Source organism: Carettochelys insculpta, chromosome 13 (genome assembly GCF_033958435.1).
Source record: "Carettochelys insculpta isolate YL-2023 chromosome 13, ASM3395843v1, whole genome shotgun sequence".
In the NCBI taxonomy this organism is placed as follows: domain Eukaryota; kingdom Metazoa; phylum Chordata; order Testudines; family Carettochelyidae; genus Carettochelys; species Carettochelys insculpta.
In genome coordinates, this window is record NC_134149.1 from 37972922 (window position 1) to 37988061 (window position 15140).

Genomic DNA, 15140 nt, shown 5'->3' on the forward strand with positions numbered 1-15140 from the left:
TGTGTGCACCCACGTTCAAATACCTGTACTCCTTATTACTTCCTAATAAGAACAGTCAATATTTCAATGGTGGTCACAGTAAACCAGTAGGTTAATAAATCTTAAAATCGCACATTGTACAGAAATAAAACAAAAAAGAGGCCAAAGAGTGAAGGTTTCCCTGAATTGTATCAAGTATTCAGAAAGATTGAGTTAAGGCTGAGCTTTGAGCAATGGTATTTGTATCCCAGCCAAAAACAAAGGCAAAGACAGATCCCAATTGATAATCATGTCAGCCTTCACATGTGAAGATGCATTTATCAGTTCTGATTGCCAGAAGAATAGTGTCAGTGTCATATAGTGTCATAGTATTTTTTTAGGCTGAACCCCTTTCCTAATCCTGCTTTACAAAGAAGGAATAATTTACACCATGCACTTACTATTTAGTTTAGAAAAGGGATGACTTAGTGGGGACTTGGTAGCAGTTTTCTAGTACCTAAAAAAGGATTATAAGGAGGAGGGAGAAAAACTGTTCTCCTTGGCCTCTGAGTATAGTACAAGGAGCAATGGGCAGCAAGGGAGATTTAGGTTGGACATTAGGAAATGCTTCCTAACTGTTAGGGTAGCTAAAAGTGAAATACATTGTCTAGGGAGGTTATGGAATATCCATCACTGGAGATATTTAAGAACAAGTGGGACAGAACTCTATCAGGGATAGTCTAGGTGGTTGTTGGTCCATCTGTGAGAGCAGGGGACTGGACACAATGACCTCTTGAGGTCCCTTACAGTTCTAGTGTTCTATGATTCTATGGCTGTATAACAGGGTGAATGTACTCTCTCTTGGGGTTATCATCTTAGTGGGTTTACTGTAATTCCTTTTGATACAGATGTCAGACATCTCAAGTTAAGATTTAAAACATGTTTAAAGCTGGATAATACCTGTACTAAAGAAAGTGAAGTCAAACTGAAACCAGCAAGTGATTCTAGAATAATATAATGAAGAGGGGAGAAAGGAGGAGGAGAAAAAAATACATATGTTGTTAAGAGTAAAATTTAGCAATAAATTAGAGCTATTCTCTATATTTCTAATCACTACTTAATATTAACACTGTAATTTGTCACAGGCTGCAGCTGTATGTAAAATACATCCATACTGGAGCACTGCCTGCTGCTAGATGGTATTGCTATACTTGCTTGGTGAGCCCTGCCAGGTGTGTAGCACTGCAGCTGTTATCCTCTTTTTGGTTTCACCTCATTTCCATATGGAATCAAATTTAATTCTTAATAATTTAATAGCAAAAGTGTATCTCTGTGAACCAGTTTTATAAGGTAGATCTGAAATGGCAGGAAATGTTATTGCTCCATAGAAACACAGGGCTGTAAGAGCCCTCAGGAAGTCATCAAGTCCAGGCCCCCAATATTTAGAGGTCACAGTGGATTAGGAAATCTAAAAATTGTATATTGCACAGAAATAAAACACAAAAGGAGCCAAAGGGTGGAGGTTCTTCTGAATTTTATCAAGTATTCAAAAAGATTGAGTTCAGGTTGCGATGGGGGTGTAATTGTGCTTACCCCCCTTATTTGGGGAATAAGGTAAATATATCACATATCTCCACACCAGAGGGAGATGGGGAGATGCAAGTTACCAGGCTCTGACCACCACATCCCCAAACTACACTGAACACACGACCAGTTTGTAGTCTTCAGGAGGATATCTGTGAAAATATCCACCTGCCAAATAGCTTTTTCTGAGGTAGGAAAAGGGAGGTTGGTCTTGTTCTTTCCTTTCTGACAACCCCCACCCCCCCAACACACACACACCTGCCAACTAAAGACACTTCCTTCTCGCTTAGACAGCAACCAGCACCACAAGGTTCATTGTAACTTTATCACCTTTGTGTATCTTACTTGGATCCCAGAAAGGATGGAAAGTAAGGTCCAGGGAGTTGTGATGAGCAGCTAGGTGGGGGGTGAGCAGAGTCTGCTACTATACTGCTGCCACAGCTGTGTTGTAGAAGCCTGCCTGGAGATGGCAACCAGCAGCAGACAGGCCTGCAAGCAGAGGCTTCATCTGCATCTAGTTATGTCATTGGCTTTGTTAAAGTGCTGAGACAGTGTAAAATATTTTTACACAGTCTCAGAAATAATCAGACAAAACAGCAGAGGCATTTGCCAGCAATAGTCTAGATTTTGTGTTTGTGTCATTTTTATTGCAGCCCTAATGCACTTCCAAAAACCTGCTATATTACATATTTGACTTGTGAATGTAGTCTTGTCATAAAGTAACTAAGTAATGCTAAGCTTGACAAACTATACAAATGCCCAGACACTCACCACTCAGGGCACGATCAACTGAATATGTGGATTTACACTTATCTACTAGAACTTTATAATTTTGTAACTTTAGCTCTTCAGCATTCTCACTACTAAATCAATTTCACTAAGTACAGCAATTTGTAGGCAGAAATGTACTGAGCGTTCGTTTAGCTTATCAGCTTTTAAAGGGTGAGGGTTGTCACAAAGCACAAATTGCCCACTTTGAAGCTTGTTTGTTTTGCTTTTAATGTACTGAAGCCCTGGTCAAACACCTGACAAACAATCCAGGGGACAGCCATTTTGCTTACCTACCCATAGCCTCTTCCAGAGCACAGAGAGCTGGCAGTGCCCCATCAACCAAAGTAGGCACTTCTTCTAGAATGCATCTCTTTATTCAATGCAGTGAGACTCATGTCCCAGCTACAGCAGTCAGAATTCTCACAAAGCTTTGAAACAAAACAGGAAGGGGAGATCTCTCTGCTTTGAAGCATGCACTTTTGAACAAGTTTCTCACACACAAAAAATACAGTGGAGAGCGAAGTGTACACTTGTTTTCCAAGCCTCAAGAGGGGAGAAAAAACCTTATTATATGCATTAAAGTTAGCAAGACAATTCTTGCAGTAATGCTGTAGGATATACATTTTGATTGCTTAAACATTGCTGAGCTGTGCTGTCAGTAGCCTGACTTTGCAGGCGTGTCTTCAAAGGCAAATAAACAGGCTGTACACATCACTTTATCTTCCTCCTAAAAACTATTAACATAGAAAAATATTTTATTTGTAGAGGGTTGAAATAAGGCTGCAGGAAACATCACTCTGTTATATAAAGGCAGCAGCTTGATATGTAGCATATCAGAGATTAGACTTGAAGTTAATGCCTGGATTCTACTGCAGCTCTATCACTGTGGACAAGTTATCTGATATCTTCTTTAAGAGCAAGTAGGATAGATACCTATCAGGTATGGTCTAGATGGTGCTTGGCCCTGCCGAGAGGGCAGGGAACTGGACTCGATGACCTCTCAAGGTCCCTTCCAGTTCTATGATTCTTTTCCATTTGCCTTTCCATCCTCTGTCTGCCTTGTTTACTTCCACTGGCAATGTCTTCATAGCTGTGTACTCCACACCTAGGTGAATGTATGTTGCCTAGCCACAATTTCCAGTTTTGGCTGGGGTTACTAGGGTAATGTTCTCTGTAAGCCGAGTGCATGGGGGTTGGGGGCTGCCCAGGAAAGATTAGGATATTGCCCAACTGATTACCCACAGTGGGCAGCAAGAATTTCTACTATTGGTGTGCATCCTCACTTGTCTTGATGCACATAACAAAATTTATTCCACCCATGCATGGAAAAAATCACAGGGAACCCCGTTGGATGGGCTACCAGAGTATAAACAGTAATATCAACCGTGCTGCTTCCAGCAGCTGGTTTTATAAAGTCATATTACAAAGGTGGTAGTCTCTGCCAAAGTTGTCACAAATATTTAATAGACATTGTAGTGAAAGCTCTGTGGAATCTAGAATGTCACCAAGCATTGTGAATCTCTGGTTATTTTGTGGCATACCTGAAATGTTTTGTGGGGCTTAATTTAGTCAAGACAGAAACACACATCACTAAAATGATCACCAAAGTAATTAACCAACACCCAAACCTTAAATATTACCAAGGTAAGGCTGCCAAGACCAACTGATGAGGAGTGTGCTTTACCCCTTCAGCCCAGACCAGGGATAAGGCATGCGAGTTCTTCATAAGACCATTCCACAAAAATGAGAGAATTTCAATTTCTAATTCTGCCATCTCACCGCCTTTCACCCAAAACTCATTTCACTTTAAAGACTTAAGGGAAGGCAAATGACGGTCTGGTGTCAGTGCCTGCAAAAAAGTGTGAGTTACGTTTAACAATAATATTTAAGTATCTCATGACTCATTAATGTTGGGAAAATGTTTCTGACCTGAAAGATTATTTTAACTGGGCTAAGCAAAGTGGTTGGAATTTCCCTTTCATGATCACAGGAGATGAAGACATCCTATCATAGTATTTCTTCACAGGGGTATTTGGTAACAGCTGAAGAAGCCTACTGGCATAAAACCAGAAGAGAGCATCTTATACGTAAACAGGACATGAAGGAATGGTTCCATTACAGTTAGCTGGAATGAGACATACACCCTTGGCAAGTCTATATAAATACAGTTTGCTCCTGCTTTGCTCAGATTTGTTAGATATTCAGCAAACCAAGCAGTATTTTGCTCATTATAATCAACTTAAACTGTGGCTCAACACCATCTCTTTGTATTAAATGCAGGGATAGTTAAATTTTGGCTATCAGTCTTTATAATTTTGTGGGAACACAGAAAACCAGAACTCTGCTAAATCTGTTCAAAAAGGAAAGGTTAACAGTGAGGGGCTCTACCCTAGTGCTGTGAGAGGAGGAGGCAGCATACCCTTCCCTGCCTGGATTAGTTTGACCCATTACCCCCCTGCTCCACCCCTCAAATAACAAAACTAAATAGGCATAATTGAGGTGCCTCTTCCTTATGTTAATTGTATTGGAGTTCTGTTTCATCCACTCCGCTTGCTAAGAGTTAAAAATCACTGGGAGCTGAAATCACTTGAGATTGATGGACAGAAGTCAGAGCCAAGAATTAGATGGCAGCCAATGGTGACACAACCAGAAGGACTGCAGTGGAGAGATGTGATGAGCAGCCAGCAGGGTGGCAGAGGAGACACATGAGCAGCAGCCAGCAGAGTTGCAACTGTGTGACAAGCAGCTGGAAGGGTGGTGTCAGAAGCTGGGTCAACAATACAGAGTTCTGTCAACAAAACTCAGGAGCGTCCACACTACAACTGCCCTCTGGCAACCAAGAGGGCTTCCAGTTCACCAGGCTGCCCTGTTTTCAGAGCTTCCCGTTGGCTGTTCGGTCAACAGGGGGTGTTGACAGGGGAGCCTGTATTAGGTGTGGACATGTTCTGTAGACAGAGGTTCTGTTGACAGACCTCTGTAATGTAGACACAGTTAGAGAGTAGTAAACAGGCAGATCACAAGTGACCAGCAGAGTGAGTAAAATGACTCTTTACCTCCCCATCACTAAGGATATGAGGTGAACCCTGCAGTTGTACCTCTGAACTCTGAGTCTGCTCTGAGCAAGAAGAGCAACTGGGAATGGGGTGCAGAGAAGGGTTGGGCATGTGGTGGGTTTATTTAGGTTGCTGAATTGAAGAACCTGAGAGGAAAAGGACACTGCCCAATCTACTTGGGGTGGGACATTTATTCATGGTTTTTGTTTTATGAAATCTGTTTATGGTGGTTTCCCAAATTAATGCCAAGTTACTTTACTTTTATTAAAAGTTGTTTTGTTTTCCCTCTGTACTTAGATGCTCTGCTTGAGTATGGGGCAGCATTGCCTCTCAGATGTCCCCAGGAAGGATGTGTGAACTTCCCAGATTACTGGGTGGGGGCTCGAGCTAGTTCTGTGTTGGATGTATGGAGAGGAAACCCTAGACGTTGAACCCACCCTGCCTTCTGCTGGCTCCATAAAGGAGGACTGACATACAATTGCTTACATTTGAGAGTTCATAAAATAAAACATTTTTGCCATTTGAGAATTCTGAGCTGCAGTAGACTCTTAAGAGGTAGCATTTATTTGAAACACTTCATGTTTATTCAATTTATTGCCATATGTAAATTTATGTAAATATCTTGCCCTGACGTGTTAAATGTGGGATTACATGAGAAACAACTCATCCCACAATGTCTTTAGATTGTATTCAATCAGATCTAATTTATGCCAATCTCTCTTAATTTTATTTGGAGATTGAATTTGTATGATTATTAGTTCATGATTTTGCAGACAGGGAGTCTAACTGTTCTGAAAACCAGACCATTGTTCAAGGAGGTATAGATCAGAGACATTTCATTTACTTGTTATTTCGAACATCTTCCATAATTAGTGTGTTTTGGAAAGGTTAAAGACAAAAGATCACTGGAGATCAGTGTTTTGAGTTCATTATTAAACGTAAGAGTGAAAAGGGATAAAGAAAGTTTTCCCACATCATTTTATGAGCCAGTCTAACAAATGCATGTGTAAAAATTTAATAAACTCAATGGATTTTTCAATAATTAGCAAAAAAAAATCAATGGAAGCTTTTCTATTTTGGTCTCTCCCTATTCATCTTCATGTCTCAATAGAAAAAAGAAATAATGATATAGCTGAGAGATGGAGTGGGCTTTGTTAGAGACTGAGGAGTGGGCTCGCCAGCTGTTTATCAAGAGTTTCATGCTATTTTGTTTCAAGGACACTGATCTCTCTGACATTTGTGATGGCCTCTGAATCTGTTTGTTATCTTTACCTCATCAGAATGTTTAACCATCTGTACTTACTGTCTATAGGTAATAAGAAAAAAAAACAAAAAACCCTCACTTCCCATGCTACTCAAGTTTCAGCCTGCATTGCTTCCATCTACAATGCAGGTACAGTCAGTTACATGAGTAGCCGGGATACTAGGAGGTCACTGTGGACAAATCATCCTTGGAGAAGAAGACACAAAATCTCCTGAAAACGTGAAGAAGAAAAAAGCCTATTCTGGCTATTTGGTTCACTCACTGTTAACATGAGTTTACCAGGATCTCAAGCCCTTGTGTGCCTGGAGAGAAGTTTCCCAGGGTGGAAGACAAAATCAGCACCTTGCCAAGTACCTCAGTACTTTCTCTTTTTACATTACAAGAAATTATGTTTGCCTGGATTCAGTCTGAACAGTTATTTTCCTCAGCCAAGAAGCTGAACAGTGGAACAAAGATCTTACAGGGTTTCAAGTATCGGAGGGGTAGCCGTGTTAGTCTGGATCTGTAATAGCAACGGATCTGATGCATCTGATGAAGTGAGTCTGTGCTCACAAAAGCTCATGCTCCAAACTTTTCTGTTAGTCTATAAGGTGCCACAGGACCCTTCGTTGCTCTTGCAGGGTCTGGGACTATTATGGTGCTGACTGCATACATCAATAAAAAATATAATGCTGAGTCTTATGAGCATATCATCATCTCCTATATTATTTTCACTGTGTCTATCAGGGCAAGGTTCTGTCATGTTCCCAGGCCCATCCAATACCCACTCACCATGTAGGCCCCAGCTCCTCCCCCAACCTCTCCCCCTTGTTTATTTCAAGAAGTTTCTGTCTATAACTTTCTTCCACCCCAACTTCCACTTGCAAGAGGATCTGCAACCATGCCTCTAATTTGGTATAAAAAAAGCCATTGGCTTTAAAAGTCTTCCTATCTAGATGTTGAACTTTGTGGTAGGACCAGGGGTGGAAGGATTGTGCTGCAGAAGGAATGAAGACCTTTTTGGACTCCAACAGTCATAATTCATGGGCATGAAAAAACATTGCTCATCAAATCCTGGATGACATGAACAACTGCAGCCTTTACATGCACTGAAAAAGGGAAATGTTGTAAACATTTAAACTGCATTAATCACCGTGGCATCTGAATAGCATTGCTAGAATAAGGCTGTGTCTAACATGCCCCCTTCGAAAGTAGGGGGCATGTGTAATGAGGCAGTTTGAAAGATGCTAATGAGGTGCTGATATGAATATGCAGCACCTCATTAGCATAGTGGCAGCCACGTGTGATTCAAAAGTGATATTTTCAGAACGCATGATGCACACGTAGATGGGAGCCTTTTGAAAGGACCCCCTGACTTTGAAAGTCCCTTCTTCCAAAAACCAAACAGGAAGACAGGGCTTTTGAAGTCAGGGGCATCCTTTCCAAAGGCCCCCCCATCTACACAGGTATCGTATGTTTCAAAAGTGTCACTTTTGAATCGCACGCAGCTGCCATTATGTTAATGAGGTGCTGCATATTCATATCAGCACCTCATTAGCATCTTCTAAACTGCCCAATTACACATTCCCCCTTTGAAAGGAAAGGGCATGTGTAGACACAGTCTGAGTGTTTCTAGTGATTTGACCATGTAATTTTAAATAACATAAGTGATGCTACCTTCTAACACACCTAATGGTTAGGTCAACATTTTTCCTGATATCAGCCTATTTTCCTTCCATCACTCCTTCTTTAATATTTATACACTTTTAAGACATCTTGCAACAATGTCTTCCAGATGAGGCTGTGGAAAATGGTCTAGATGTTTTAACTTCTGTACAATGGGAGACTGCGTTCCCCTTCCCATGTGAGTTTTGGAAGAAAAAAAAAGAATTAGATGTGCTTTCTTGTTCCTGTTTCCATTTTCATGGTAATGAGCCTAAAAACAGCCTCATTGTGACCCATAGGGAAATGTGTCAGTTTTATTGCCCTGAGAGGAAACATTTACGTCATATTATTGTTACAAAAAGAGAGGTTGCTTATTATCCTCAAGAGAACATTTTGGCTGCATTACAATGACAGTGTTCACCTCAGAATGTCTTATCCTGAAGAGACTGCTGCCATATTTCTGTTGATAACATCAGATTTGTCACAGGAACATTTAAATTCTACTCTGTCAAAAATTACTTTGCCATTCCATTAAAAGAAACTATCTTGAAATTAGACCATCAACATTACTTTTCTCTGTGCATAGCTGTTTGTTTGGGGAAAAGAATGGAAGAAGTAGAATCTAGCAGGTTCTCACAATAACACAAAAAGAACGGGAAAAAAAAAAGCACAATTACTGGGGCAAATGGAATATTTTAGAGCATTTCCCCAAAGAGTATTTTTGTTGTTGTTGTTCTAGGTCCATTTAATAAACTGTTGAAGGCAGCTTGTGCTTTAATCTTCAGACTATATCTACACTTTTCACTCTGGGGATTAAGCCTCCACAAGCAGGCACAAGCTGGATATTTGTCACTCAGGCTGGACTCAGGAAGGAGATCAGGATGGGGGTCTCTCCACACCTTCATTAAGGCCATTCAGCTGGCAATTGGTTTTAATCACTGACTTTCCCAGGCAAGTAAAGTAAGGTGTTTCAGATAGGAATACAGCACAAAAAATGCAATCTCAAAAAGAAAAAATGTTTACAAAAGCATCACTCTTAAACAGTTCAAGTGGCAACCTTTTCCCCTTCCCCCCCCACCCACCCCCACTGATCTTGTGAACCAAGGAGAACAAGAATGGCTATGTAACCATAGCAACATTTTCCCATTATTTTTCAAGGAATTTATGAGATATTAAAATTCATATTTTGCATTCTGAGGATAAAGTTTGCACTGAGAATACAAATTAGTGAAAAAGTAACTCAGTTTTGGTTGCAGGCTTACCATTGCCATCTTACAAGCTTCCATAGATAGCTTTACTTATGGGTCAATACTTAGGTTTGGCAGAATTTGATTTTTTTCTCATCACTTGAACAAATAATATAAACTTCAAGACCTTTAAGATTTTTACTTATTCAAAGTTTCACAGACATGGGAAATTGTTTAATAGTGGATGTTGAGATTGAAAAAATGTTTAAAACAAGTTGTCAGATATACAAAGTAAGTGTCCTTACATCAAACTCAAACACAGCTTCAGAACCTGATTCTTATTTTGCCTGTTAGTTTTGATTATTATTGGCACACGTTTCCACCTCCCCCTCCTCCAGTGGTGTTTCTGCACAATGCAATCAAGTTTTACTGATATTTACTGATAAAAGTCTAATCCTGCCAAGCATATCTATATTGAATCATCTCCCAGGAATGAAATTAGCAAGAGATACTAGCTTCACTTTATGTGCAACTACAATTGTTAGTAACTACACATCTGTTTTTAATCACATTTTCTACAAAGCTAACATACATGAGCTGCACAACTGACAGAAGACTGCATTTGTCAGCTACTTTTGTTTATAAAAAGGTGCCTGGTAATAACTAAGGCTAGTCATATATAATTTTCCAGAATCAGAGAAGATCTTAGTGTATAAAAAATTCACGTAGGTCACCACTCCTTTTTTTCCTCCATACATTACACATGTACCTAGAGAGCCTGCTATTCATGATCAGAGCAAGGCTCAAGTCCCAAGTACAAATCTCATGTCTTTTTCTACATAAAATCAAACTTGAAAAGGATCCCACCTCAACCCCTGACTCCCACCCAGCAGAAGAGTCTGCATTTGAAATTTAAAGCAGTATTTTCTATGCCTCTTATTCCAATCCATGTATTTATTTTTAACTGACAACACCCTGCCCAAACCCTCCATTTCCATATAAATAGGTTTATGATGTCACACAAGGGAGTTTTACGAAGAAAATATCAGACTGAGAAATATATACTTGATGACCATATTGGACAGTATGTGGTTCAAATGCCTTCAGATCTTAAAAGCAGATACCGTTTAGTTATTATTCCATCAGAGCCTTTTTTTTTTAAGCAGGAACCTTTCACACTACATCCATTTCCTCAGAGACATGCATTTTCAAAGCTAGATTTACCCTCTTTGTAATCTCAGTTTGTGATAAAAGACTATCAGGTCATACACTATCTCTTCGCATCTGGCAGAGTATATTGGTTACTCAATTCAGAAATGAATTCTCCACTGGTTTCTTTTAGTGTCACAGCTGTATGGTGCTCTCCTCTTTCAATGGGTCTTATTATTTAGCAAATTCTAGGTGATTTACCATTCCAGATGCTTGTATTGTTTCCATGTTCATCAACACCAAATTTTGACTAGAACATTAACTTTTTTAGCATTTACTCCTACTCAGCTTCAACTTTAAAATGCTAACAGGAGAGATTTTTTGAAAGCACTTAAGAGATTAAGAATTACATGTTCCACTCACTTTCTAGTGCAAGGATTTTTGCTCCTAACTATTAGACCCTGGTGAAAATATTTCTCAATTATAATATTTTATCTAATATAAATTTCCCCTCTTGATATTTTAAACCAAAACTCAGGAGTAGCTGAAGAGATCGGGCTCATATAAGCACCACACAGCTATATGGTGAGCCTAGAGCATGTCCTGACTAAAGACTTCCAGAGTCTTCCCTTCAGTGAAGGCAAGACCAGTGAAGCCCATAATTAGATGACTGCTCTCTTGAGTCTCTGTACAGTAATTTAAAGAGCTCCCCTGTAAAAAGGAGCATGAAGTATAGCTCTTACATCAGATTAAATCTACTTTCTGGGGAAAAGGGGTTCATATTTACATAGATAGGGAACAGAGGAATGTATGTGCTTTTCTAGTGACATGAATAAACAAAAATAAGTCTCATTGTGCCCAGTCAACAGGCCATCTTTTGTCTCTCTCAACTCATGCAATGAATAGTTTAAATTAATCTGAACTTTGCAGACTGACCCTTGTCATGTTCCACTTCTCTCTCAGGACAGATTGTCCAATCTCACTTCCTCCCCTCCCATATAGACTAAGGAACCCTTTATGAGTTTAGTCAAGATAGTGATCAAGAAATTTCAGAATCTGAATTCTGTGAAAGATTTAGATGCGTTCCCAGAGCCCTGGAAAACCATGAAAAGGGAAATCTCCACCTACTCTTTCATCCAAAATTCAACTCCCATGCAACTAATAGGGCATGTTTACACTGAAATTAAAAGCCTGTCTTGGACTCCTTGACGGATGGCAAAGGAGCTGCTCAGTTTCAGTGTAGACACTGGGACATGAACTGGACCCCAGGCTCTAAGATCCGGCTGGGGGAGGAAGGGGGAGCAGGTCAGACTGTAGGCAAAGCCTTATCACATGCACCACAAATGAGCAGCCCCCGAGCATGAGCTTCATGAGCCCATGCCAGCCAGAAACTTTCCACTGCAGTGTAGACATACACAAAGATTCAAATTCTATCTCAATAATCTGAGAATAGCAGCTGAGAAGCTCTAATATCTGAGGTATGTAAAATTCCAGGGATATGTTATATAGAAATATGGAAACTGAATATCTCAGACTGCACTTCAGAAGTTTATTTTTCAAAATAACTTACGCGTATATTCCAATCAGCAGTTCTTCATGAGATGGCAAAAGGTACCACACTTAGCCATATAAAACAAAAAAGCAGTCATGTAGCACTTTAAAGACTAAAGTGCTATGTCATTGCTCTTTTGTTTTGTTAGGATACAGACTAATATGGCTACCTCTCTGTTACACTTATCCATTACAGCTCTCCTTCTTGTTTAAATTAACAAGGAACTTCATTTTCATAATTAACTCGCCTCTTCTTTCACCTCATCAGCCCTCTTCTACCTTTATGTCCAAGGAAAGTGGCCATTTAGCTGTTTCAAAATGATTTGACCTTGTTTTCTTCCATCTAAAAATGTAGTTCTTTCCTTGATTTCAGCTTCCCAACAGTAGTTCTAAGTAATTGTCTTGTTATTTGACCTGTGAGCTATCACTTAAGAGTGGATGTTGTGAACATGGGCTGGGGTTTCAAGCTCTTCAAGCTGGCATTGCTCAATACCTTCAGAAAGCTGCCCAACTTCATGTTCCTTTGCAAGCCTGGAACTCTAGAGATGAAAAGAAAAACAAAGTGTAATACTAGCTAGATCTCATCAAACTACAGGAGCTAAAACCATGGTAAGACAAGTTAAGAACATTATAAGCAAACATATAAGCAGCTAATATTTCAATAAATATTGTCTAAAACAATATTTACTTAACTATTGAACAATAATGTGGGTGTGTTACTTATAAGAGTCAAGTACACTTCGGCTATGTCTGCATGAAAGGCTTTTCCTGGCAAAACTCAGCTTTTGTCAGGAAAAACCATGGACCTTCTACATGCAAAATTCACTTTGTCAACAAAACCCAACACATCCGTTGGCAACATTATACTTCTCCCCATTCAGGTATAATGCCTCTCTCAACAGTGCTCTGTTGACAAAACAGCCACGTAGACACTCTGGGGACCTCTTGTTGACAGACAGGGCTTCTGGTTCACCAGACAGCACTGTTTGCAGAGCTTCTGGTCAGCCATTCTGTCGAGAGAGGGCTGGGCAGTCTGGCTGCTCTCTGTGGACAGCTTGGAGTGCTCTTTCAATCTGTTTTTATGTGTAGACATGCTTTGTTGACAGAAGTTTTGCCAGGAAATCCCTTCTGACAGTGAATTCTGTTGACAGAGGCTTCTCATGCAGACGTAGCTTAAGTGAGAAGGAAGCCAGACTCTTCAAATTTATGATCTGTGCAACCAGAAGCTCTTTAAGAAAATATTTTGCATCAATTTATAGTTGATGTTCAATTTCAATTTACCTATGTTTTCTGTGCTCTCATTGTTTTACCTGGTAAAAAGGACATACCCATGTTCTTAACACACCAAGTAAAGGCAAATGTAAAAAAAATTAGAAAGAATTTTAATATTATTGCTTGTGATAATCTCCATATAATGTAGCCATCTTGCTATTCTGACACATGCTCCAGCCAAGCCACGCCGATCTGCTTTAATTTTTTTCTTAGGTCTGTCTAAGCACTTTACCACCTAAAAGCTGTGTCTACACATGCACGCTACTTCAAAGTAGCGGCACTAACTTCGAAATAGCGCCAATCGCGGCTACACGCGTCGGGCGCTATTTCGAAGTTAACTTCGACGTTAGGCGGTGAGACGTCGAAGTCGCTAACCCCATGAGGAGATAGGAATAGCGCCCTACTTCGACGTTCAACATCGAAGTAGGGACAGTGTAGACAATCCGCGTCCCGCAATGTCGAAATTGCCGGGTCCTCCATGGCGGCCATCAGCTGGGGGGTTGAGAGACGCTCTCTCCAGCCCCTCAGCTCACTGGTGGCCGCGTGGAGCGGCCCCTTAAAGGTCCCCTCCCCCTCCCTGCCTCTGCAGGAAGCTGAGGCAACGTGCAGGCTGCAGCCTGCACACGCGGCTAGCCTACACAACCCTCAGCCACCCACCCAGCGGCGATGGCTAGCCAGGAGCCCCCCCAGCGACCCCAGGGGACCCCCACCAAGGGGAGCCAGAGCAGCCAGCCCAGCCACAGGGCCAGCCAGGCTGGGAAGCGGCAGCGGGGCCCCTCCTGGACGGAGGCTGAGATGCGGGACCTGCTGGGGCTCTGGAGCGAGGAGGAGGTGCTCCAGGTAATGGGGAGCAAGAGGCGGAACGCGGATGCGTTCGCTTGGCTGGCCGATGGCCTGGCCGCCCGGGGTCACCCTGCCCGCACTCCTGATCATGTGAGGAGTAAGGTGAAGGAGCTGCGGCAGGGTTATGCCCGGGCCCGGGATGCGGCCAGCCGATCTGGGGCCGCCCCCGTCACTTGCCCCTTTTACAGGGAGCTCAGGGACATCCTGGGCTCCTGGCACACCTCCTCCCCTCCGGCCACCCTTGACACCTCGGCTGACGAGCCCCAGCAGGCCCTGCAGCCGGAGGCCACCCCGGAGGCAAACCCCGCACCCCGGGGGCCCCCCCCGGAGGCCATCCCCGGGACATCGCGGCAGGAGGAGGAGGAGGAGGAGGAGGGGAGATCCTCCTCGGCAGAATCCAGCCTGCAGATCCTCCTCCTGCCATCCCAGAGCAGCAGTAGGGCCTCCGACCCCCTGGGATCTCCGGACCGCGGGAGCGGACCCACAGGTAGGTACCCCTCTCTGGTGGACACCCCTGGGCTTGAGGGGCGGGGGTAACAGAGATGTGTCCAGGGCCCCCCACATGCTCACATGGCCATGGCCCCAAGGACACCAGTGGCATGGCCCTCACAGCACTGCAGCCATCAGCCCCTGCCCCCGACCCACCCTGCATGACAGTGCCATGCCCCATCCCCGGGCCAGGGGGGAGCGGAACCTCGAGGGGCCCCCGGGTGGAGTGGGTGGGACACCCCGCAGCAGCAGCATGTGATGGAGTCGGGGGAGTGCCAAAGGGAGACTCAGGCTACATATGAGCCACAAGAGCCGAGGAGCTCCCAGGGCCAAAGGAGGATCCTGGTGCTACAGCTGGCAGGTGACACCTCTGCC